General features: G+C 42.1%; 2 non-coding genes and 1 pseudogene across 2 annotated transcripts; 2 read left to right on the top strand and 1 right to left on the bottom strand.

The window, feature by feature from the left end:
• The first annotated feature begins 1,822 nt into the window (after positions 1 to 1,822).
• Positions 1,823 to 1,986, top strand: LOC138176526 (U1 spliceosomal RNA). Its single transcript, XR_011172323.1, has one exon. It is a non-coding gene; the product is annotated as a U1 spliceosomal RNA (small nuclear RNA).
• Positions 1,987 to 10,017: 8,031 nt separating this feature from the next.
• LOC138176525 (U1 spliceosomal RNA) lies at positions 10,018 to 10,181 on the bottom strand. The gene has a single exon (XR_011172322.1). It is a non-coding gene; the product is annotated as a U1 spliceosomal RNA (small nuclear RNA).
• A 12,756-nt stretch (positions 10,182 to 22,937) lies between these two features.
• LOC138176521 (pyruvate dehydrogenase E1 component subunit beta, mitochondrial pseudogene) lies at positions 22,938 to 25,058 on the top strand (annotated as a pseudogene).
• The last annotated feature ends 688 nt before the right edge of the window (positions 25,059 to 25,746 follow it).

Raw genomic sequence — 25,746 nt, 5'->3', positions numbered from 1 at the left:
TCTTTTTGTTGAGACTGCAACGAGGCCCTCCCACTAAGAAGGGGTGTCTCCCAAGGGTCAGTCTTTGATGCTTTTCTTCTTCTTTCTCCATATTATCTGGCTTGATAATCTCATTAGCACCCTTGGTTCTTCAGGTAGAGGATCCTAAGACCTCTTTATCCAATCTTAACCTTTCTCCAGAACTCCAATCTGTTGTTACTAAATGCTTGTGTCTCATGACACACAGCCTCCCTGCTGTTTGTCACACAGGACAGCCCATCTCCTTACTGTACCTTTTTCCTGTTTTTTTTTTCCCCTTGCCTAGACTGTTTTGCTTCCTCTCTTCTGGCTTCCCTGACTTCCTTCAAGAGAGCTCAAATCCCACTTGCACAATATGCCTTTCTAAGCTTCCTTGATACTTCCTCGCCACTCTCTTCCCCAGTGCCTTCTTTCTGAGATTGCCTTGGTTTTACACTGTATATATGTGGTATGGACATATATGTTTCCATGTGTTTTCCTCATTAGACTGAGAGCGCCTGGAAGATGGGGACAAGGCTTTTGGATTTCTTGGTATCTCCAGGGTTTAGCACAGTGCCTGACATGTAGTAAAATCTTAATACTTCATATTGATAGTTCCCTGGATAGGTACACTTATCTTGCACAGAGGTCCAATGGCTATTTATATTATACTTTCTACTTTCCATTAGATTTTAAACTTCTCTGTTCGATTGCAAGCTCCCTTACTGGAAAAACTTGTTTGTTGTTTGTTTTGCCTCTTTTTGTGCCCCCGAGCCTAATCTGGTGCTGGCCCATAGTAGGAACTTAAATGTTTATTGATTATTTTCATAGTTGTGAGGCTGAAATAAGATCAAGGAACTTTCGAGCTCGATATGTGTAGTGCAGGAGAGTAGCCCGACCCGCGGCCGCCGGTGTGCAAGGGTCTGAAACGCCCCCGGCCGGAGAGCGAGAGTCTCACTTCCCGAGACGGTGAAATGAGAGGCGCTGGAAAGCCTCCGAGATCCCTCCCGGCTCGGACTCGGCGATCGCTAGGGTCCTTCGCCCTTCGGAAAGAGGGTGCAGAGACGTTCGGGGGCTAGGGCCGAGGAGAGAGGCGTGTTCCGCGGCCAGGTCTGCGGGGCCGGCGGCCGGGCGAGGGTGCGAGCGAGGGTCTGCTGCTCTGGCATAGCGCCGCCAAAGCAGCCGGGCCTTTGAAGAAGCCCAGGGACCCGCACCCTGCCAGTGAGCGCCCCGCCAACGGGACGCGTCGGGGGCGCCGTCCTCCAGCGTGCGTCTCCGCGGCTGGGGAGGCTGCAAAGGTGGGGCTGGAGCTGGGCTGGACCGGGAGGAGGAAGGCTGATCCAGCGAGGGGCCAAACTCACGCGGAGGTGCGAGTTCTGACAGGCTCGGTTCCAAGCAAGGACAAGGACAAGGACTAGTAGCACCAGAGCCTGGTAGTTGGTCTGATCTCTTTAGGCTGAGGAAATAAATGTTTGAGGCTCGCGCGGGTTCCAGTTCCTTCCCTTGTAAAAAGTTCCTCTGAACAGCCATTAGATGGCGGTGTCCATTCGTTCAGGCTTGGCGGGTGACGTCAGGAAGACGCAGGGCGTATGCAGATGAGTAGACTTCTGGTCCCGGTTTCTCCGACCCGTTCCTGCGTCTGGAAAAAAAGAGATTTGGGGGAGATCTGAGAGGCCTAGCGCCTTTTTCCTGTTTGAAATGCTGGAAGAGTGTGTAGTTTGTGTGTGTTTGTGGTGTTGCGTGGGACGCGGAAGAGCTGCGTAAGTGGGCGTGAGTTTGGAGTGTGTTTGTGGTGGGGGAGTGAGCGCATGTGGGGGATTCTAGCATACTTACCTGGCAGGGGTGATTCCATGATCACGAAGGTGGTTTCCCCAGGGCGAGGCTTATCCATTGCACTCCGGATGGGCTGACCCCTGCGATTTCCCCAAATGCGGGAAACTCGACTGCATAATTTGTGGTAGTGGGGGACTGCGTTCGCGCTCTCCCCTGATGTTGTGGTTTTAAAAACAGAGCAATGTTCCTTGCGTTACCTTTTCCCGGGGTATCTCGGGTGGCTATGCCGAGGTTATTCTCTCTCTAAGTAAGACGTGTGCGTGTCACGTTAGTGAGGAAACTTTCGGCAAACTGAGAGCGCAGAAACTTTATTTAGTCTGTTGAGCTGTTCTCTTCTTTCAAAGCCAACCTCGGAGCTTATCAAAATCGGAACGTGTTACTCGGGTCTTTCCAAACCGAGTGCCATGATTTCGAACGTCAGGCTTTTTACTTCTTTGCCGCTTGAGGATGGTTAAACATAGACGTTAGAAAGCAAGCAAGGGCTTAAGTGTTATCATGTTATCAGTCAAGAATTAAAGTGAAGAGAGGACTTACCTTGCCGCAAGCCAGTTGTGGAAGAGCTGGAAAATTGATTGGCACTGTTTTAATAAACGACATTTCAGAGCATTCTAGGTACTATGCACCCATTTGAAACTGCTACATTGTAAAGAAAACAACTTCGAAGGATTTAAGAACTCTGATCAATGCTCTCTCTGAGATCTTAGGATGAAATGGGTTCCTCATTTTTTATCAATCACCTACTGAGGCAGCTAAGTAGCTCAGGAAGTAGAGCCTTAAGTCAGGAAGACCTGAGTTCAAATGTAGACTCAGACATTTACTAGCTGTGCAGCCCTGGATATGTCATAACTTGTTTGTTTTAATCCATTGGAGAAGGAAGTAGCATCTGTCTTTGCCAAGAAAACCCCAGGGGACTGAACACAACAAATACCAACAAACACTACCCTAAACACCGGGAATAATAAAGAGACAAAAGACAAGCCATTAAAGAGTTCACAGTCTAATGGGAGCGACAAACAAAGAGGTGATAGATACGAGGTTTAGAGATACAAATTTTTGGAAGTTGCCACTGTGTAGATTCGTTTTGCTTGATGATGCTTTTTGTTACAAGGGTAGTTTTTTCCTCTTTCTTTTTGTTTTTAATTAGGATGGGGATAAGGGAAGGGGAGAGTTAATAACATTGTCCAAAAAAAGAGACATTGTAACCTTTTTTTAATGCACAAAAGAAAATTAGAAGTTCAGGAGGAAGCATATATAAGAAAAGTAGTTTTGAGATAAGTGTAGAATTGTAGCATTTTTTTGTTTAAAACAAGCAGTATGAAATTAAGATTTATAGTTTCATTTATAATCCCAATTTTTGGCTTTTCCCCGACACATAGATAGTACAATGGATGAACTGAATTCAAATCCAGCCTTAGACGTAACAACTGTGTGACCCTAGGCAAGTCACTTGACTTCTGCTTCAGTTTATCAACTGTAAAACAGGGATTATAATAGCATCTGTTTCCCAGGGTTATTGTGAGGATCAAATGAGATGATACCTGTAAAGCACTATAGCACCAATGCCATATTTACAGGGCCCAGGATCACTATAAATATCACATGATGTTCGATTGCAAAATATAACAAATTCTCCAGGTAGAGGACAGAACCGAAACATTTATTTAGACACCAGAAAACCCAATCCCAAAACCAGTAAGCCATCATAAGTACCAAAGATATTCAGAAGCCATAACACTGAGAGCCATAGCATCCTTTAGCCTTCCAACAAACCAGTATTAGATCAATATTTACTCACAAAACTCTTTCTCTCTTGCCTGAGTACCTCTCTCTCCTACTGTCTGGCTAGCTCTGACTCCCAGCTTCCTGTGGGGTCTGCTTCCCTTCAGCAAACTCCTCCCACCACAGGCTCCATGTGACTATATTCAGCCTATTAGGGGGGGCAGAGTTATCTTCACAGCAGGGAAGCTTCCTGTCAGAGTTATCTTCACAGCAGGGGAGCTTCCTGTGGGCTCTGCTCCACCTTTCAGCAAATTACCTCCATCACAGGCTCCATGTGATTATACTCAGCCTATTAGGGGGCAGAGTTTACTTTCAAAGCAAGGAGGTCTTCAATTTCCCCTAGGTCTATTAAAGGGCAGGGAAGATCTTCAAATTCTTATTCCCATTACAACCACTCAGTGCAGTGCCTGACACAAGCACTTAACAAATGCTTGTTGTTTTTCTTCTGTGTGTATGAAAAGGCTATTTGATGTTTTCTAAGAAAATACACAAAGTGAAGAAAAGGAATCTTTTGAGCATGCTTTCACCTCTGTCAACTATTCTGGTGCATGTGCTGCCTGGGACTGGCCTTGGGCTGCTTTCCTGCCATTTCTACACTTCCAATAAAGTAATCTTTCTCTTGTTATGGGGACACCCCCTTCTTTCACTGTCCCCACTAGGCAGAGACAAAAAGTTCCTGGAATAATCTTTCCACTGTTGGAGAACAACAGAATGCAGACAAAGCAAAAGTGATTTAGTTTCTGCAGTTTAAAAAAAAAGTCTCCAAAACCACAAGGGTGCAAATCAGTTCAATGCAATGGAATGAAATTCTCCATGCCTAGTATTAGAGGTTACAAAGACATGCAGGCCTGTACTCTGTCCCCTTCTCCTCTCTAGATAGTCTTTGCCCTAAAAGATGCGGAGTAATTTGTATGCTTCATGAAATAAATATTTAGCATAGCTAGGTTCACCTCTCATTCATTATGATGCCCACTGACATCAAGTAACAGCAAAATCTCAACCTTTCTTTGGCTCCATAGGCTACCAATCAATTTTGGACCTTAAGAGTTACATTTTTTTTTTAATAGAAATTCAGTTTAGCAACAGGGAAGCCTAGTGGGTACAGCATTAGTGGAGAACCAAACCAGATCTTGTCCCTCTAACTTAGAAAGAAGTTAAGAGAGACAGAGGCCCAGACACTGACATGGTAGTATGCAGACAGAGACCCAGACAAGGCCTGATCAATGTGGCGGCAAGTTGATCCACCAACCACAAGGGCCACTGCCAGGCAGGGCTGGGACTGGACAGAGCAGGGTAAGAGTGAAATTCAGGGCCCCTGGCAGGGGCAGCAGCTACTCCTGGGACTACCAATCCACAGCCTAGAAATTTAAAAAGCCCCATCCGAACTTCCAGGGACCAGGATGGTGGAGTGAACCCTGGATGCTCCAATCCCCCACCTCTGACCCTGAAAACTTAGTAATTATTGCCCCAGGGCAAAACCTTAAATTGTAAAGGCTTGAGAACCCTAGAGGAAGGGTGTGGTTAGTACCCTGCCTCATAATGGGTAAAAAGCAGACTACAAAGACCCTGGAGTCCTACTATCTTGAGAGAGAGGAACCAAATTCAGAGGAAGACAGTGTTGACTCCACACCCACAGCTGAAGCATCAACAGGGAACTTGTCTCAAGCACAGAAAGCATTCTTAGATGAGCTCAAAAGGAACTTTGAAAACCAAATTAGAGAGATAGAAGATAAAATGAATAATTCTTTTAAAATCAAAATGGTCAAATTAGAAAAACATTACAATGAAGAAAACAGCTCCTTAAGAAGAAAAATGTGTGATATGGAAAAGGAGCTCCAAAAACTAACCAAGGAACATAATTTGCTAAAAACTAGAATCAACCAAATTGAAGCAAATAACTCTATGAGGAACCAAGAATTAGTCAAATAAAACATCAAGAATGAAAAATTAGAAAAAGAGGTAAAATATCTCAATGGAAAAATAACTGACCTGGAAAACAGATCCAGGAGAGATAATCTGAGAATCATAGGCCTAACAAAAAATCACCATGAAAAAATGAGTTTGGACAACATCTTCCAAGAGCTCATCAAGGAAAACTGCCTTGAGATACTAGAACCAGAGGGTAAAATAGAAATTGAGAGAATCCACCAGTCACCTCCTGAAAAGAGATCCCAAATTGAAAAGTTCGAGAAATGTTGTGGCCAAACTCCAGAATTACCAGGTAAAGGAGAAAATATTATAAGCAGCCAGAAAGAAACAATTCAAATATTGAGGAACCACAGTGAGGATCAAATAGGACCTGGCAGCCTCTACACTGAAAGATTGGAGGAAGTGGAATACAATTTTTCCCAAAGCAAAAGAGCTTGTGTTACAACCAAGGATCACCTACCCAGCAAAACTGAACATATTCTTCCAGGCAAGGAGATGGTCATTCAATGATATAATGGATTTCCAGACCTTCCTGATGAAAAAGCAAGAGCTCAATGGAAAATTCAACCTCCAATTACAAGAGGAAAGAGAGACATAGAAAGGTAAACAAGGAAAACACACACACGTGCACACCCTGTTATTTAATAAGAGCAAACTGTTTATAGACAAGTAGAGGGTATGGGTATAAATTACACAAAATGACGATTAAAAAAACCTTATTAAGGGCTACAAAGGGATTGTAATGGAAGAAGAGGAAAGAATTAAGTGGAAAAGGGCAAATTATGCCACACAAAGACTCATAAAAACAATACAGTAGAGGGAAAGAAGGGAGGGAGATAAGCATTATATGGGCTTTTCCCTCATTGGTTCTGGTGCAAGGAGGGAATAACACAACCAGTTAAGCATAGAACTCTATCTAGAAGAGACACAAAATGTATCATAATAGAGAGAAAGAGGGGAGGGAGAGGAGCTTTGCATGAGACCTGTTCCTGTCAATATTGGTTTGAAGAAGAAATAACATACTACATTAAGTATAAAAATCTATCATATCCTACAGGCAGTAGGAGGGGGGAAGGGCTAGGAAAGGGTGGATAGCTAGAAGAAAGGGAAGAAGTAAGGGGAAAGGGGAGGAAAAGTGAGGGGGGCTGATAAAAAGGGAATACTGAGGGAGGTGGTGGTCAAAAAGAAAACTCCTAAGGAGGGGAAGGGAGAAAGGGACAAAAATAAAAGCATAAACAGGGGAGGGAATAGGATAGAGGGAAAGAGAAAGATAGTAATCATAACTATGAATGTGAATGGGATGAACTCTCCCATAAAACAGAGGTGGATAGCAGAATGGATTAAAAACCATAATCTTACAATATAATGTTTACAAGAAACACATCTGAAACAGAGGGATACACACAGGGTAAAGGTCAAAGGCTGGAATAAAATATATCATGCCTCAGCTAAAGTAAAAAAAGCAGTGGTAGCAATCCTTATCTCAGATAAAACAAAAGCAAAAATTGATCTAATTAAAAGAGATAAGAAAGGAAACTATATCCTGTTAAAAGGTACCATCAAGAATGAAGCAATATCATTACTTAACATATATGCACCAAGTGGTATAAAGTGGGGATATCCCCAAGTGGGGATAAAAAGGAATATACCTTCTTCTCAGCAGTACATGGCACATACACAAAAATTGACCATGTACTAGGACATAAAAACCTCCCAATTCAGTGCAGAAAGGCAGAAATATTAAATGCGTCATTCTCAGATCATTATTCAATAAAAATCATATGCAATAAAGGGCCATGGAAAGATAGACTAAAAACTAATTGGAAATTAAACAATTTAATCCTAAAGAATGAGTGGGTCAAACAAGAAATTATAGAAACAATCAGTAACTTCATTCAAGAGAATGACAATAATGAGGCGACATACCAAAATTTGTGGGATGCAGCAAAGGCAGTTCTTAGGGGAAGTTTATATCCCTGAGTGCACACATGAATAAATTAGAGAAAAGGGAGGTCAATGACTTAGCCATGCAATTGAAAAAGCTAGAAAAAGAACAAATTGAAAATCTGAAATTATTTTTTGGATTGATTTGTGTTAAAACCCAGAGCTTGTGAATCCCACTTGTGGGATGGACTTGTTGATGTGAAAAGAGAAGGCTGAACTGTGAGGAGCTGGTGATGTAAAATTTAGAGAGACACAAGAAAAGAGGGGCAGAAGAACTTTTTTGGAAGCAGCATCTTGGAGGCAGAGAGAGATGGAGAGAATTGCTAAGGGCCAGTTTGAATTGCCTAGGACTTTTGAGAGCTTCCACCCAGAGCTGCCAAGGACTGAGGAGACATGGCTGTTATGCTGGTACTTTGTCTGTTCTGATGTTGTTTTGCCAGATTTGTTCACTGGTGAAAGACAGTCCTGTTGTTGCAGAGGCTCTGAAACCTGGCTGTTGGTTCAGAGCTCTTGAGACTGTTCTGCAGACAGAGAGTGGATTGAATTGTGCCCACTGGTGAAGGCCAATGCTGTTGGTTCAGAAGCCCTAAAGAAGGATTTTCTTGTTGTATGTCTACAGAAATCCTGGAAGAGGGTTTTGCTAATGTTTTCAGGGGTCCCAGGAATGTTCTGCAGACAGAGAATGAATTAATGAAGACACTGGCAATGTATCTTGTGGCCTTGCTAAGCTTTGTCTCCCCAGGAACAATGATTGCTGAGAACTTGCCTGGGGTTAAGATGAAGAAAAGACCTCTCTTTGGGTATTAAATGCTGTGCTTAAGCTTGTTGTAACTCTGGGGTAGATGGCCTATTCAGTTGTAATCCAAGGGTGGGAAACTTTTGACTTTTTTGTGCTCTGATTGAACAAATGAATGTACTTTACTTGGATTTGGAAACTAATCTCCATTTGAGAAGAGGGGCTTTGGGATTGACTAAATGAATGTACAGCCTAGGGGTGGAGTAGTACTTAGAAATGGTCTTTGGGATTGACTAAATGAAATATAATGTCCAGGGGTGGAGTAGTACTTGGAGATTATTGAATTATACTTGGTGAATGCTGTATTTTGAATGATGTTATATTTTTATTTTCTCTGTTCTTAATTTTTCACTGAATAAAATGGAGAGCACCTATGCTGGTATTTTGAACCTTGGGAAGTTGCCTTTGCTTGGCATTACACAAGGGAACAGGGAAAACATACAATTAGCTCTTACTTTTACTTACTTTGCCTTTTTGCCATGTAGTTGCTGTTGAAATCTCTACTAGGATACATCCTGTACATTCCAGGAAGCATAAAAGTCAAACCTGACAACCTGAGAGAGATCTGAGGAAGAAAACTTACAGAAATGTCATAGGCAAGTTTCGAAATTCCCAAGTTAAAGGTAATATTTCAGACAACAAGAGGGGAAAAAAATTAAATACTGTGGGAAAAGAATCAGGATTTCACAAGACCTAGCAGCTTCTATACTAAAAGACTGTAAGTCTTGGAACACTATATTTTGAATAGCAAAGGATGTGGGGGTTGCATCCAAGAATAATTTACTCAGCAAAGTTAAGTATAATCCTGAATTGGGGGAGGGGGGGGGAAGACATCTGATTAACTGAAAGACTTTCGACTATTTGTAACAAAAAGACCAGAACTCAATGGAAAATTAGATATAAAATAATCCAGAAGAAATATAAGGAAATCATTAAAGACTTATAAAGCACTGGTTAAGTTCTGTTTACTTACATGAAAAAAATGTTATTAATTATTAGTAGTAATAGTATTCTTTAAACCAGGTCAGCACAATCCCCTTAGGGGACTACCAAAACATATCCAGGGCTGCACAGCTAGTAAATGTCTGAGTCTACATTTGAACTCAGGTCTTCCTGACTTAAGGCTCTACTTCCTGAGCTACTTAGCTGCCTCAGTAGGTGATTGATAAAAAATGAGGAACCCATTTCATCCTAAGATCTCAGAGAGAGCATTGATCAGAGTTCTTAAATCCTTCGAAGTTGTTTTCTTTACAATGTAGCAGTTTCAAATGGGTGCATAGTACCTAGAATGCTCTGAAATGTCGTTTATTAAAACAGTGCCAATCAATTTTCCAGCTCTTCCACAACTGGCTTGCGGCAAGGTAAGTCCTCTCTTCACTTTAATTCTTGACTGATAACATGATAACACTTAAGCCCTTGCTTGCTTTCTAACGTCTATGTTTAACCATCCTCAAGCGGCAAAGAAGTAAAAAGCCTGACGTTCGAAATCATGGCACTCGGTTTGGAAAGACCCGAGTAACACGTTCCGATTTTGATAAGCTCCGAGGTTGGCTTTGAAAGAAGAGAACAGCTCAACAGACTAAATAAAGTTTCTGCGCTCTCAGTTTGCCGAAAGTTTCCTCACTAACGTGACACGCACACGTCTTACTTAGAGAGAGAATAACCTCGGCATAGCCACCCGAGATACCCCGGGAAAAGGTAACGCAAGGAACATTGCTCTGTTTTTAAAACCACAACATCAGGGGAGAGCGCGAACGCAGTCCCCCACTACCACAAATTATGCAGTCGAGTTTCCCGCATTTGGGGAAATCGCAGGGGTCAGCCCATCCGGAGTGCAATGGATAAGCCTCGCCCTGGGGAAACCACCTTCGTGATCATGGAATCACCCCTGCCAGGTAAGTATGCTAGAATCCCCCACATGCGCTCACTCCCCCACCACAAACACACTCCAAACTCACGCCCACTTACGCAGCTCTTCCGCGTCCCACGCAACACCACAAACACACACAAACTACACACTCTTCCAGCATTTCAAACAGGAAAAAGGCGCTAGGCCTCTCAGATCTCCCCCAAATCTCTTTTTTTCCAGACGCAGGAACGGGTCGGAGAAACCGGGACCAGAAGTCTACTCATCTGCATACGCCCTGCGTCTTCCTGACGTCACCCGCCAAGCCTGAACGAATGGACACCGCCATCTAATGGCTGTTCAGAGGAACTTTTTACAAGGGAAGGAACTGGAACCCGCGCGAGCCTCAAACATTTATTTCCTCAGCCTAAAGAGATCAGACCAACTACCAGGCTCTGGTGCTACTAGTCCTTGTCCTTGTCCTTGCTTGGAACCGAGCCTGTCAGAACTCGCACCTCCGCGTGAGTTTGGCCCCTCGCTGGATCAGCCTTCCTCCTCCCGGTCCAGCCCAGCTCCAGCCCCACCTTTGCAGCCTCCCCAGCCGCGGAGACGCACGCTGGAGGACGGCGCCCCCGACGCGTCCCGTTGGCGGGGCGCTCACTGGCAGGGTGCGGGTCCCTGGGCTTCTTCAAAGGCCCGGCTGCTTTGGCGGCGCTATGCCAGAGCAGCAGACCCTCGCTCGCACCCTCGCCCGGCCGCCGGCCCCGCAGACCTGGCCGCGGAACACGCCTCTCTCCTCGGCCCTAGCCCCCGAACGTCTCTGCACCCTCTTTCCGAAGGGCGAAGGACCCTAGCGATCGCCGAGTCCGAGCCGGGAGGGATCTCGGAGGCTTTCCAGCGCCTCTCATTTCACCGTCTCGGGAAGTGAGACTCTCGCTCTCCGGCCGGGGGCGTTTCAGACCCTTGCACACCGGCGGCCGCGGGTCGGGCCGCGCTGGGAGGGAAGGCGCTGCTCCGGGCGCCCACCGCGCTGGGGACAGGTCGGGAGGTCTGCGGGCAGGAGGAGCCTGACCCTGGGTCCGGCTAGTCCGGCTCCTTCCTGAACAGGGAGCCTTTCGAGGAACGGTAACTGAAGCTGCTATAGAGGCAGATGCGGGGCGTGCCTGTTCCCCCACTTTTCAGCCTCTGGCTGAGAGGATAGTGTTAGCATGAAAGCCCTTACCTCTCCCTTCCTCCTTCATACTTCCCTCCTTCTTGCTCTTTATTAATTTAGTGCAACCCCTGCCCCAAAGCCTGTTGGTATGGGACTCCCTCCTTATTGGTGGAGATTGACGCCTATGTGAGGGTCAGGGCAGAACTAGCAAGAGGTGAGAATTCTCAGTGGGTACCTTTATGGGACTCCCATGTGAGGGTCCTTTTGGTATTCTTCACCTTTAGGGGCTCTTCAAACAAGAATCTTTTTCCAGTGCAACATCTCATTGGCTTCCAGCTTCCAGAGACAAGATGGAAGACACCAACCTCACTTTGGTTACTGACAGAAAAGACAATAGGATGATATGAGAGGAGTGGGCAGTCCCCATCAAAGAGTAGGTAAGGAGCAGTGTGACAATCTTCCAGTGATGAGGAGGAAATCTACAGAACCTCTTTCCCACACCCCAAAACAGGAACACACACACACACACACACACACACACACACACACACACACACTTCTTGAAGCAGCAATTCTGACTCTTAAAGATATTGAATTGAAATCTGCCTCTCTAAAGTTTCTACATATTCTGCCCATTGGAGCCAAGCAAAATTACTATAATCCCAATTGCACTTAACAGCTCTCCAGATGACAGTTATCATATCCAGCCCTCCCCTGTCCCCCAATCTCTCCCACCACATTCAACGAAATGTTCATTTCCTTCAGCTCCAATCCTCATATGACATGATCTTAACATTTAGGTCCCTGTCCTCAGGAAGTTAAGTTTGCCCAAACCTTGGTGATCTTTGGCATTGTCATGGTTTTTACTGGTGTGTTTAAATGACATTTTGCAGGGTGATAGTCCAGCTCTAATGATGTTTACAGTGGCCCAGAATGTGCCAAACTGATGACAGTTTTTGTCTCCAGAGCCCAATCTCCTGGCACCAATCAAAGGGAAACTAACTTGGCTCTGAATAAAACTCAAGTGCACTAACCAGGTAAAGGATCCCTTTCCTCACATAAACATTTGAGGCTAAAGCCAGAGAGGAGACAGAATTCACATTACCTTGGTCTAGTCTGCCAACTAACTGCTGCTTGTTAAACTAACAAAACATTCACTGTGAAAGCTCTTTCATCACCATAGGAGCCAATCATTGAGCCACAAGGCTGAAACCCAGTTGGGTGCCTTCTAGTCAACTTTGACACAAAATCAGGCCTGTGCCTTGGATGCACTTGTGCCCTCATTGCCAGACTCCACCTTCATTAGGCCACAAGGTAAGTAAATGCTTATTGGACTTGAACAGAATGTGTGCTCCAGATCGTTCAGCTCATTCAGGTGTACAGAAGGCCCTCTGGCTCTGGGTAGGGTATAACTCTGTGACTCACAGTATCAGTGAGGAAATGGTGAGAGAGCTGTCCCAAGTCCACTGAAGCAAGTCAGCCCACCTTATGAATCACCTGTGGAAACCTATGGTTATAACCAGGGGCAGCAAGTTTACAATCCTTTCCCCACACTCCCAGAAGAGATTGTGTTGTTGTTCAGTCCTGTCCAACTCTTTGTGACCTCATTTGGGGTTTTCTTGGCAAAGATACTAGAGTGGTTTGCCCTTTCCTTCTCCAGCTCATTTTATAGATGAGGAAACTGAGGCAAACAGGGTGAAGTGACTTGCCCAGGGTCACAGCTGAGGAAGTGTCTGAGGCAGAATTTGAACTCAGATCCTCCTGACTCCAGGCTCAGCACTCTATCCACTACAGCACCTAGCTGCCCCAGAATAGAAATACAGAGGTTCAATACTAGCTCTTGCTTTTCTTTATTCAATTCAAGAGGCTCAGGGTGCTCTTTGGGAGCACACCATCCATAAGGTGAAAGGAAACACAGGGTTAAATAAAAATGTTAACTGAACCTGCATTTCTGTCAGGGTGCTAGATTTGGATATTCTAGGTCAGGTGTCACAGTATTGCATCTGGGCTGAATTTGTGGTATGGTACTCCATGGTGAGTCCTAGCTAGAAGAATGTGTTCTCTGTAGTCATGGAAATACCTTAGTTTTGGTTCTCATATTGGGTAGGGAGTACACTGTTTTATTTGCCATCAATACTTAGGGATGGCACATTTCATCTTTGACCCTGGAACAACTTCACTCACATTATTCAACATTCTTAGGATTGATTCAGAGGTGTCAACCACCATAGCTAGATTTTCTTCATAGGCCAGGATCTCTCTTTTCCTGCCAAGTAGATCAAAGCCCAGAACTGTCATCTACACAACTCAAGTCACAAGTTCCACAATAAATTTTAAAATGTCTATGCAAATATCAATATTTAGGGAAAAGTCATCATTGGTAGTTGGAGTTTCTATTGGTAGATAGAGTTTCTATTGCCCAAATATAGTCAGATCAAGTGAACAAGCATTTATATTTATATTTATATGCTTCCTATGGTTCTGTGACTCTGGCACTAGATTAAATGCTAGGAATACAAATACAACGACAAAGAAGACAGTCCCTGCCTTCAAGGATCTTACTTCCTAATGGACAAGACAATACATAAAAGGAAACTGAAAAGTCCAGGGTGGGTTGGAAGAGAGAAGGGGTATCTGTGAAGGGGCATGTAGAGAAAGCCCAGGGAGTTAGGAGTGGGTCCTGGAAAGGAATTAAGATGGGGCACTTTCCTTAAAACAGAGGTTCTAGGAGGAACCAGCCAGTGGGAAATGGACCTCTGTGGCAGAGCATATTTCCAGTGTGAGAAATCTGGAAGCAGAGTGAACTTTCAGGCTGAGGAGGCTCCCTAGGTGCAATTAAAGAAGGCAATAAGACAAAGATATAATGTAAAAAAAAAATTTTTGAATCAATAGCAATAGCAAATTTTGAGAAAAGCAACAGGATCAGGCTATTTTCTCTAATAACTATATGTGGGTTTCCATATTTATCTGGCATGAAAATTCAGGCTTCAAGTATATTTTGGCAGTACATTCTAAGGTTTTATTTTGTGGAAAGTCTTAGATATTTTTTGTTGCCTCTCCATCCCTTGTCATCCCTCTATTGCACAACACGAAAAGATGACCATGGGCATTATAGCCAGTGAGTGACCCTGGTTGCTGGCCTGTGGCCTACCCTTCTATGGATCTGTTGGCCCATGTACATGTTTTCACATCTGCTTATCAGCCCAACTCCATGAGCCTGCTCTTCAGTTTGGTAGGACCTCCTGAAAGGTCAAGATAGGTCTGTTATGGTCTGCTCACTAGTCCATTTGCCAACCAATGAGATTCTGTATTTTTGGTCAGCCTCACCTGTATTGTCTAGGTATGAAACACTATAAAACTAAGGCCCTGGAGGAAGAGGGCTTCTCAGATTGTGAGGAAGATCTGAGTTCCACTTCATTAGAAGAGACAATGGAACCATTCATTCATAAAGTGCCATTGACTCAGAGCTCTGCCTCAGTGGTTTTTCTTGTAGATTGGACAATTTTGAAAATACCCACACTTAAGTTTTATCAAAATAGAATTAAAATCAATTTTCAGCTTTAGAGTTGCTTAACAACAGTGTGCAAGCAGCAAGGTTGTTAAGTGGATAGGGCACTGGACCTGGAGTCAGGAAGACCCGAGTTCAAAATTGGCCTCGCTAGCTGTGTGACCCTGGGCAAGTCATTTAACCTCTGATGGTCTTAAGCCACTGGAGAAGGAAATGGTAAATCACTCCAGTGTCTTTGCCAAGAAAACCTATGGACAGTACTGACACACTATGTTTTATGGAGTCACAGAGTTGGATGTGACTGAATGACAACAGCAGCAGCAACAACAGTCTGAGCCTGATTCTAGGATAGAACATAGAACTCAAAAATGGGTTCTCTTCACCAACCACCACAAAGTAATTTCTTCTGCAGGATTTAGTATTTCCAGCCTGTTCTTCAGATTTCTCTGCAAATAGCATTACTAATATCCTATTGCACCCTTCAGACAAAATCAGATATCCCTATTTGAAGGTTTTGTTTTGTTTTATTTTGCAAATGCTGTGTATCAGATTTATCCCTACCAAAGGCTACCAAACTTATCATGTCTTTTCCACTTGCTGAAAAATGTCTTCTGGGGCAAATTTGAACAGTATTTAATAGCTAGCCCTCTACATGTAATATCAGTCAATAGGCAATATAAAACAAAAACTTTCCTTCTCCCTTTTCCCTAAAATACTGATGGCATAAGGCCTCTGCTTCCCCACCTCCACTAGGCACAGAGTATATTTTTGCATACTTAATGGGAAAGTCAGAGCTTCCGAGAGATACAAGCCCTGAAAAAAGAAGGCCATATCTTCTTATTAAACAGAAAACTTACTCCCCAGGGGGAGATAAACCATTTCCAGAAGTACTTTGATACTGAGATTGACATGTGGAGAGAACAAGCCCCTATTACATCTCCCTGTTTTGAAACTCCCTTTAATATATTGTCTTCACATAGAAAACTTATCTAGTATTAATCTGATAAGAAAAGGTATTATGCAGAATTTTTACAATTAATATTTTTAAAAGCAAATATATGACTATCACCATATTACAATAATATAAATCCAAAATTTTTATTCTTTCGAAATTACCAATGAAATAAACCATATATTTAATATCTAACAAAAACAGGATATAAAAACAATCATCCATAAACACCTTTTAAGTGCCAATTATGCACCAGCCACTGTGTTAAGTGCTGGGGATGCAAAAAGAGGCAAGATAGTCCCTGTCCTCAAGGAGCTTACAATCTAATGGGGGAAACAACATATAAATAAGTCTATACAAAACAAGATAAACAGGATAAATAGTAAACAATTAACAAGAATAGTAGCTCAATATCCTTATGAACAGTAAATAATTAAACATTTCTTGGTTACGAGATGAAACCAGTAATGCAAGAGATAAAGCAATTTCTACTTTCTCCATTGTCTAGGACACTAAGCAACCAAACAGGATAAAAAACCATTGAACTAACTAACTGCAGAGAAGGTTGCAGGCATACCTTGGGGATCTTGTGGGTTCAGTTCCAGAACACTACAAAGAAATAAATTTTGCAACAAATTGAGTCACATGAATTTTTTGGTTTCCTAATGCAAATAAAAGTTCTATTTATACTATACTGTAGTCTATTAAATGTGCAAGTCGTATTATGTCTAAAAAATGTATATACCTTAATTTTAAAAAATGCTTTATTGCTAAAAGTGTTAACCATCATCTGAGCCTTCATCAAGTCATAATCTTTTTGCTGGTGGAGGGCCTTGTCTTGACACTGATGACTGCTGACCAATTGGGGTGGTGGCTCAGTGGTTGTGGCAATTTCATAAAATAAGACAATGAATTTTGCCACATTGATTGACTTTTCCTTTCACAAAAGACCTCTCTGTAGAATACAGTACTCTTTAGTAGCATTTTTATCCACAATAGAACTTCTTTCAGAATCAGAGTCGATCATCTCAAACCCTACTGCTACTTTATCAACTAAGTTTGTGTAATATTCTTCAACATTGTTGTGTCTCAGGGAATAGGGAGGCCCCAGGAGTGGGAGAAAGATAGGGAACTGCCAGTCAGTTGGAGCAGTCTGAACACACAATATTTATTAAGTTCACTATCTTATATGGTGCCCCAAAACAATTACAATAACACCAAAGATCACAGATCACTGTAACTGAGATAATTATAATGAAAAACTTTTAAATATTGTAAGAATTACCAAAATGTAACACAAAGACATGATGTGAGCACATGTAGGAAAAATGGTGCCAACAGACTTGCTTGATGCAGGGTTGCCACAAATCTTCAATTTTAAAAAAAGCCACAATATCTATGAAGTTAAATAAAGCAAAATGTAATAAAATAAGACATGCCTATAATCCCTAAACCAAGTTTGGACAACCTGCAGCCTTGGGGCCAAACATGGCCCTCTAGGTCCTCAAGTGCTGCCCTTTGGCTCAATGCAGACTTCATAGAACAAATCCACTTAGTAAAAGGATTTGTTCTGTAAAACTCGGACTCAATCAAAGGGCTGCACTTGAGGACATAAAAGGTCACATGTGGCCTCAAGGCTGCAGGATCCCCACATCTGCCCTAACCCTTAATTTGCTCACTCATCACCCTCTCCACATATACATACACCACTCCCCAAGAGAGCAGGGCTGCAAATGTATACTTGAAGGCTCTACCCCTATCTCTTCAGAGTTAAGGCAGAAACCAAAAGGCAAGAATTTGTCCTGGCTGAAAAAGCAGCATGGTAGTGCCATGTCCTTCAAAGGAGATCAGCCAGAGAACCGAGGAATGGAGAAAACTGGGGCAGGACACATTTGTCACCCTCCACTAAGCCTGAGGGAAAAGACCCAGGATCTAACTAGGGCCTATTCTGTCTCCCAGAAGTTAACTGGGGCAGAGGCCAGTGAATCCTGGGATGAGTCTGATATGGCTTTGAGGTCCAGTCCCCATATGACTGAAATCAAAAGGGAAAGAGAAAGTGTACCATAGAACATAATGAAAAGAAAGAGAAATGACCAGAGATCCCAGGAGGAAGAAAACTAAGTTATAGACCCAGAGGATAAGTAGATGTCCTAACAGTGACTGTATGAATAAGAGAGGGGAAGGTGGCTTCAAGATCAGCCAAAGGAGTCCAGACATTGATGAATAAATAGCACAAGACAAAGGAAAAAAAAGCCAATACTTGATAAACAGAGGATCATATGGATTTAACAGAGAGCATGGAACAAAAACAAGATGCTCCTGAATGGTTTAAAAGAAAAACAGTCATGGTGAAAACATAAATCATGGCCTCTGCAGCAGAAATAATGGAAAGAATAGAAAAAAAATTGAAGCCAGAGTAGCAAGTCTCACTAAAGAAACAAAAGGGAGAATAATACAAAGATATATGAAATATGGTACCTTTTTCAAAGAGCTTTCTATCTCATGGGGGGGCGAAAGCACACTCAACATAAGGAAAATACAAATGTAGGTAGGGACTTGGCACGAATTTGAACATTAAAGAGAATAGCCCTAAATTGAACAATATTGCCATATGTCCATGAAATACCAACCAGATTAGGAAGGCCTGTATTTGCAGTGACAACAATCCTCAATAGATACCATTATTCTATACATTATAAACTGGATTATAGGACTGCTGCGTTGCAGCAATCAATTTTAATCACTTTACCACATTGTAACAATGAAAATGTTTATCTAGTAAAGGATATTGTATAAGACAACTCTGTCATATGCTGATATATGTGTTAAGAGTTAGGGTAAAACCAGTATGAAAAATCCATAGATAATCTCAACACAATCTTCATTCAAACCATTCATTTCTGAGTTAACCAGAGTACAGCACATGTCACTGATCCCAAATAATTTGCTAACTGCCTCCAAAGTAATCCATGTGTATGCTGGTGAGGGTATACACCTCTGATAACATATTACAATTAAAATTCACTTACCTGAGAACAAATAGAAGGATCTAAAGGGGAGAAAGGGAGAAATAAATCTAAGGAAATAAGGAAAATTCAACTTGAGTGAATTAAAAGAAATAACAGGTAGAAGGAGTTGGGGAGCTGATAAATACAGGAGCATGCATTCCATTGAGTTTCTGGTTGAGAATTCCAGAGGGAGGGAGAAGAGAATAGTAGCCCGTTTGGTTTTTTTGTTTTTGGTAGTCTGGTTTGACATCACCATTTGACTCTCCTAACCTTCTCTGGTCCAGTATTGTTTCTCTAGGTTACGACATTGAAAATTAGTAGCTTGGGTGGCTAGGTGGCACAGTGAATAGAGCACTGGCCCTGGAGTCAGGAGGACCTGAGTTCAAATCTGGCCCCAGAAACTTACTAGCCATGTGACCTTGGGCAAGTCATTTAACCCCAACTGCCCTCCAAAAAGCCAAAAAAAAAAATTAGTAGCTGATTCAATAGCTAGGGAAGAGTCCTTCCCTTTCAGCAAAGGAATTATTAACTGGACCCCTTTCCTTTTCCTTTGGAGCCACTGAATAACAGAATCCTCTATTCAAGAAGCAGGATTACCAACAAAGTCAGAGAGTCTTCAAAGAAGACTGGCTGGATGTTGAAGGGAAGAGGGTGGAAGAAGATCCAGGTGATGTAAGCAGGTGACAAAGGTAGGCAAGTTCCACAGAAATGGATGGTCCAGAGACGAAATATAAGCTAACTGGTACAACAAAGGGTGCTACCAAGCAGGTCTTTCAGGAGGGACCAGAAGAAATTAACTGTGAAATAAAGACAATACCTATTGAAAACAGCTCCATTAACACACACACACACACACACACACACACACACACACACATAACTGGACGTGGAAACTTGAGCAAGTTACTTAACCCTGATTGCTTTGAAAAAAAATTAAAAAAGAAAAAAGAAAACAGCTCCACATCCTAACATACAAGGTAATTATCAGGTAATATATTAGCAAATATACTTTGGCAATAGCAGAGAAGTAATCATGCAAGTGACAAATTGACAGCAGTAGTAATCAGTTTTTAAAAGTCAATCAAGGGACAGCTAGGTGGTACAGTGAATAGAGCACTGGTCCTGGAGTCAGAAGGACCTGAATTCAAATCCAGCCTCAGACTCTTAACTCTTACTAGCTGTGTGACCTTGGGCAAGTTACTTAGCCCTAATTGCCCTGCCTTCCCTCCTCCAAAAAGACAAACTCAGGTCCTCCTGACTCCAGGGCCAATGCTCTATTCACTGTGCCACCTAGCCGCCCCCCTGAACATTCTTAATGAAATTAGACACAATAGTCTGGAAATCCAAGAGTTATTAAAACACAATTTAATAAGAATGAGGATAGGTGAAGATTGGCACAAATAAATGGCTGTATTTGAATACTTAAGTGTCTGTTACTGACTTCACTCAATAGAAATATTACTGACAATGTGGGTGAATATGCTATCCTTTCAATCTCCTTGGAAGGCAACCCTAGCATTTTCTTGACTCCTTCCTACACACACACACACACACACACACATACACACACACACACACACCACCTATTCAGTTAGTTGGCATATCTTGTCATTTATACCTCCCCAATACTTCTCCTTATCACAAACATTTTGCATTCAGGGAAGCACCAATCAGTTCAGGTTCTCAACATATCTCCCCTACACTATTGCACAATAATTTCCCAATTGGGAAATTCTCCACACAGCTGTCAGTGATTTTCCTAAAAACAAGTCATTCTTCTACTCCAGTGACTCTGTCCTTCACTATACTATCAACAATCATCTCCTTTGTGTAACATTTAAAACCATGATCACATTGTACCTCTCTAGTCTCACTACACATTACTGTCTTTTTGATGACAGGTCAACCACACTCACCTTACTACTTTTCACACATGATACTTCTCCTATCTCTATGCTTTGGCTGTCCCCCATGCCCAGAGCACATTCCTACCCTCCTCCCTTCTGCCTCTTAAAATTCTTGGTTTCCTTCAAGACTCAGTTCAAGTACCCCCTCCATTAAACCTTTCCTGAGCCCCACCACTTAGGAATCCTCTTCTTCCCAAACTGTCTTATTTATTTTGTGGATTCTTATATAGCAGCAATGACTAGGTACTATACCAGTCACACACATCTCTCCAGCATTCTGATCCCATAAAATTTCTGTGGCATCCAACCCCTCTCATGTCTGTAGTTGTGACTGTTCCTTGTCCTTAGGGAATATATCTGTAAAGACAGCTACAGGTGGTGTTAATATTATTACCTAAATCCATGTTTCCTGACTAGGAACACTACACCAAGAAACAATTCTTCCAAAAGAGATGAGGGAAAGGATAGCTAGGTGGTTCAGTGAAAAGAGCACAGGCCTTAATGTCAGGAGGACCTGAATTCAAATTTGACCTCAAAACACTTAACACTTACTAGTTATGTGACCTTGGGCAAGTCACTTAACCCCAATTGCCTTGCCTTCCTCCTTCCCCTCCAAAAAGACCAAAAAAAAAAAAAAAAAGAGAGAGAGAGAGATGAGGGAAGAGTAGAAAGTTATCTAAAGATGCTGAGGGAGCTATCAAAAATCAGTGGTGTTCCAGTATTTTAGATAAGTGATTCAATAGAAGATATAATTCAAACTCTCATTTTTCCTTAATGGGTGCTCTGTACATTCCTTTCAGATATAAAAAATAACTTGGCACCCTATGCAGCTAAAGAAAGCTTCTGTCCTTGACACCTTTATAAAGAATTAGGTAAACTTGCATTGTAGAAGTTGAATGTATCACCACCAACACCTAAAGTTAATAACCATTTAAGGGCAAAAGTGGTTTTCCAAATGTGGATCTTCAGCAATTTATGAGTCCATCTCCAAGAATATATCCCCACTAGGTGATCCATCAAAAAGAGCATAGGACCTTAATACAAAAGATAAATTCACTATTACTAGTGAATTTAAATTTAATAAATAAAAAATTATATATTTATATATATATATATAAAATTAAATTTAAAAAATTAAAAAAATGAAGCATGAAAAAAAGGTAAGCTAGAACAAATTTTCAGAGAAGCTACAGAAACAAAATAATAAGAAAACAAAAAATTATTATGGAAATAGAAAATGCAGGGGGGGAAATTAACAGGAAACTTACAAAACAAATACCTTAAAGTGAAGACAAGCACCTTTAGATAAAACAACCACACCTTAAAAAAAAAAAAACACCTTTAGACTTAACTTGAATATTGTTGTTCAGTATCTGATTTTTCATGGCCCTATGGACCACACATAGTATGCCATTCTGATATCATACCATATCATATCATATCAGGCCAGTATTGGCAAAGATACTGGATTGCTTTGCCATCTCCTGCAGAGGATCACTTTTTGTCTGAACTTCCCACTTTAACCTTCCATTTTAGGTAACCCTGCACAGGATAGCTCATAGTTTCATTGAGGAAGTGATCCTGAAGGGGAGTCACTGAAATAGAAACCTAAAGAGACGATGTAGCACTTCCCAAAGTTCTCACAGTTGCTAATACCTAGTTTGTGGGTAAGGGTGAGAAAGCAAAGGGGAAGGAAGAACATACCACACTACACTAACACCCCTTTCCTTTCTCTGCATTTTACTCCCTGTAAACTATCAATTTCTGGGATAGCATCATCAATAAGACTCACACAAAGAACACAAAAGGAGAGGCTCCCTTTCAAAAATGTCAGCACTTTGTCAAGGTATAAAACAACTTTGTGACACCCTCCCCCATTGCCTCATGGGTAAAGCAAGAATTACATAACCCTGAGCCTTCATCCACCGAGTAGACAGTTTTTCTGTCCTCTGCTATTCTTCCTTAAAAAGGAATAGAGAGTTGTCCCTGGGTTCTAGAAGGTTCAGGTTCCTCAGTCTTTCTGAGGTTAAAAGTAGAAGAAGCCAGGTTAGCATTCAAACAAAGAAACAAAAAAATACAATGAGAAACCAGAGTAAATAAGAAGATACCCTTAAAAATGCTGTGTGAGACTAAAGAACAGTTTTTTAAAGATCAGCCTGACTTTCCTGGAATCCCTGTATATTATCAGATACTTAAGAGAAAAGGAGAGTGAGGGAAAGAACTGAAACAAAGTATAAACAGAGATGTTGCTCATTTTTAAAAAATGTATAATTTGAGTAAGAGAGAAGCAACTGTAACTTAGTTCAGTTAGGTCACTCAATCAATTAGGAAATTATAGTTAAGTCTCAAAAAAGACAATTTGCTCTTTATTAAATTCTTGGGTCCCTAAGACACATTGTGTCTCCCCCTTGAGAAAAAATGCCCCATCCTGGAGGTTTTAGAACTCATCCTTGTCCTGTGTTTTAAGGTTTGCAATGCATTTTCCCAACAAAAAGCCCAAGAAGGTACATCAGGTATTTATTATGCCCATTTTATAGATGAGGCAACACTTCCAGGTGTCCCATAGTTCCCCGGGTTAGGAGCATGATTATTATCAGTTAAATGAGGAAGGTGAGGCAATTGACCTAAGGAAACAGCAGTTATTCATAATTATAAGAAGGGGAAGAGCTTTTTACTCCCTCTGAACAAATCTTTGTTATTGAATTATTCTACTTATGTGTCCCCATATTTTACTTTGTGACCCCATTTTGGGTTTTCATGGCAAAGATACTGTAGTGGTTTGCTATTTCCTTTTTCAGCTCATTTTACAGATGAGAAAACTGAGGCAAATAGGGTTAAGTGACTTGCCCAAGGTCATACAACAAGTAACTGTGTGAAGCCCAATTTGAACTCAAGTCTTCCTCCTATTGTATCACCTAGCTGCCCAAACAAATCTATATATAGTGTTAAAAGTCAGGTTTCTGCTTCTCTCTGCAATGGGCACAATGACAGCCAAGGACCCCCTGAGGTGATGGTTCGAGATGCTTTGAATCAGACGATGGAGGAAGAATTGGAACAGGATGAGAAGGTCTTTTCGCCCGGAGAAGTTGCTCAGTATGATGGGGCCTACAAGGTCAGCAGAGGCCTGTGGAAGAAGTATGGAGACAAGAGAATAATCAACACCCCCATTTTGGAGATGGGCTTTGCCGGGATTGCTGTTGGGACAGCCATGGCTGGATTGAGGCCTATTTGTGAATTTATGACCTTCAATTTTTCTATGCAAGCAATTGACCAGGTTATAAACTCAGCTGCCAAGACTTACTATATGCCAGGTGGACTTCAGCCTGTGCCCATTGTCTTCAGGGGACCTAATGGTGCTTCTGCTGGTGTGGCTGCCCAACATTCACAGTGTTTTACAGCTTGGTATGGGCACTGTCCTGGATTAAAAGTTATCAGTCCTTGGAGTGCAGAAGATTCAAAAGGATTTATGAAATCAGCAATCTGGGATGATGATCCAGTTGTGGTACTGGAAAGAGAACTCATGTATGGAGTTCCTTTTGAATTTCCAGAGGAAGCTCAGTCAAAAGATTTCCTGATTCCTATTGGAAAAGCTGAATTAGAAAGGGCAGGAACCCATATTACACTGGTTTCCCACTCACAACCTGTTGGCCATTGTTTGGAAACAGCTGCTATACTGTCTAAAGAGGGAGTAGAATGTGAGGTGATCAACCTGCGTACCATTAGACCAATGGACATTGAGACCATTGAGCTCAGTGTGATGAAGACCAATCACCTGGTGACTGTTGAAGGGGACTGGCCCCAGTTTGGGGTGGGAGCTGAGATCTGTGCGAGGATCATGGAAGGTCCCACATGTAACTTCCTCCATGCACCTGCTGTCTGAGTCACAGGGGCTGATGTTCCTATGCCTTATGCAAAGATTCTGGAAGAAAACTGCATACCTCAAGTTAAGGACATCATCTTTGCAATCAAGAAAGCACTGGATATCTAATTTGTACTTGACATTGAAGTCCCTGGGATTTCTTGTGTGTAATTATTGCTTCAGAGGTTAGGACGCACTGTTGGTTCACATACGTAATTGTACTGGTCTGGAGCAACAAGGCCTCTGGCTACCATTTTTTGTGGGGGAAGGTGTCACAGTACTTGGGCTAGGAACCCTCTCACCATCTCAGTCCTGAGACCTCCTGCCCTTTTGTGTCTGCTACAGTTAAGCTATTTCTGCTCCAAAGAAAACTCATCAATAGAATGTTTTTGCCTCTGCTACTAATAGTACAATGCATCGGGGGCATTGAGGGACCCTGGTCAAGGGTCTGCCTGACATTTATCTGTACAGAAGGAAAGCATGATCTGACTCAGTTGAGTTGTTTTGATAAGGAATAAATGCCTTCTGGTTCCAGTCAAAAAAAAAAGTCAGGTTTCTAGGCAAGTGTTTCTAAACTGGATTTTATACTAAAGAGTTGACTGTGTGGACAGCAGGGAGAGCATAAAAAATGAGTAGTTCTAGTGAGACTGGTTACCTGAGTGGCTTCCCTGTGGGTCTCTTATTTTGTTCCTGTGTGTTATGGCCCAACTCAGGGAAAATCTCCAATCAGGTGCTGGAAGTCATGAGGCACAAGTCATTTTAATTCCCTTTAATTCAACAGAGATTCATAAAGTAAGGCAATGAGAGGCTATCATAAAGATATGATGTTGGTCTCTGTCTTCTTGTTTGTTGTAATCATATGTGTAAGGTATAGAAGGGGATGGTAGTAATAGTCCTGTCTCTTCCTCTTTTAACATCATTTCATCTTAGACAGTATCCTCCAAAACCAAAAGGAAGAGGCATGTTCCTTATCCTTGTCATTTTCAAACCTTTCTCTGCTTATCTTTGCTCCCAGGCTAATGTAACAGAGAATCCTGGCTTTAGTCTATAGTGACAGAGTCTACAGCAAGGCTGAAATATAGATTAACTCACTGGCTAGACCCTGGTCAACAGTCTAACCATTATTCCTAAAGGACAGTAAAAGATATATTCATTCTGTGAGAATGGGGGTTGCTTTCTTAAGGAGATTCACCTTGGGTGTGTTTGTGTTTCCTGTGTTCTTTTAATAAATTTCT

Source organism: Petaurus breviceps, unplaced genomic scaffold (assembly GCF_028583685.1).
Source record: "Petaurus breviceps papuanus isolate PSGF00001 unplaced genomic scaffold, PetGlider_PUasm1.0 89824, whole genome shotgun sequence".
Classification (NCBI taxonomy): domain Eukaryota; kingdom Metazoa; phylum Chordata; class Mammalia; order Diprotodontia; family Petauridae; genus Petaurus; species Petaurus breviceps.
This window is presented reverse-complemented; position numbering and strand designations above follow the sequence as displayed.